Genomic DNA, 1,332 nt, shown 5'->3' on the forward strand with positions numbered 1-1,332 from the left:
TGAGGGCAATTGTCCAATAAAAATGTATCCTGGAGTAGGAACAATCATTTCTTAATGTATGCCATCAAGTGATAGGTACCATGTTGTAGAACTAGAAATGCATGGCTATGTATGTCTTGTCCTTAGAAGTGGATTTCAATTTTTTAAATTTAAAAACTCATGTTAATTGTTCCAGAGAAAGATTCAGGACCATCAGCCATTATCACAAGCACCACCATCATCGTCATCATTTTCATTTAATAGCCAACTTTATTCAGAGCCTCAGACAATTTATACTCTGAGGGTTAAGAAAGGTCATATGAGTAAAGTTCTAATGAGTTCACGCTGTATACAATAACAAAAAAATATGGAAAGCTTCATGAATTTGTGTATCATCCTTGCCTGGGGGCGGGCATGCAAATCTTCTCTGTATTGCTCCAATTTTAGTATATGTGCTGCCAAAGTGAGTGCTATCATTATTACTATTTTAATTTTACTTTTACCATGAACAAAATGAGGTTAGGCCAAGTTAACAGCCTTAGCTTCCACGAGCATTTACTTATAAGCCAATTGGGCACTAAGTGTATCCTGTAAACAAAGAAACAAGCAAACCATACTCACACATGGACAGAGAGTCCACAGATACATAATCACATATAAGATATATTTTAATGAACCACGAATTTGAACATTATTGTTGATTGGGATTGTATTTTTATAGTTTTCATTGAGAAAGGGAAACTGAAAAGGAAACATTGTTAGACTGGACAGATGCAAAAACAGACAAGTGTGAAACAAAGGAACGTTGAGCGGGAAAGAACATTTTATCTCAGTCAGAGGAAAATGGGCCTGGTGACCCCAGGCAGTGGTAGCAGGCGAGGGGACCCAGCAGAGCCTGGGGCAGCTCCTTACTGGCGGCAGCCTGTCTAGCACTTGGCCATTTACCCTCTGAATCTCTGTTGGGATCTGTGACTCTCAAGGTGTTAGCTCCCTGTGTTAGCATGCCAGTGTTGGAGGCTTGTGGCCAGAGAAACTTTTAGGTTTTCCTTAGAAGCCAATAACTATATTGTATGAAAACTACATCAGGCCGGGTGGTGGTGGCACACGCCTTTAATCCCAGCACTCGGGAGGCAGAGCCATGTGGATCTCTGTGATTTTGAGGCCAGCCTGGGCTACAGAGTGAGATCTAGGACAGGTACCAAAACTATATAGAGAAACCCTGTCTCAGAAAAAAAAAAAAAGAAAAGAAAAAAACCCAAAACTACATTAACATTAAAGTAAAACATTTAAAAAAAAACACCAAAAAAAAAATAAAACAAAACAAAAAACAAACCCATGTTTGAGTTCTGATAG

The 1,332-nt window shown here is 39.0% G+C and overlaps 1 non-coding gene across 1 annotated transcript; it reads right to left on the reverse strand.

Annotated features, from left to right (window-relative positions):
• Nucleotides 1-340: 340 nt before the first annotated feature.
• LOC128119514 (U6 spliceosomal RNA) lies at nt 341-450 on the reverse strand. Its single transcript, XR_008221548.1, has one exon. It is a non-coding gene; the product is annotated as a U6 spliceosomal RNA (small nuclear RNA).
• Nucleotides 451-1,332: the final 882 nt, after the last annotated feature.

The sequence above is a fragment of the Peromyscus californicus genome, unplaced genomic scaffold (assembly GCF_007827085.1).
Source record: "Peromyscus californicus insignis strain IS unplaced genomic scaffold, ASM782708v3 Scaffold_23__1_contigs__length_62951481, whole genome shotgun sequence".
Lineage (NCBI taxonomy): Eukaryota > Metazoa > Chordata > Mammalia > Rodentia > Cricetidae > Peromyscus > Peromyscus californicus.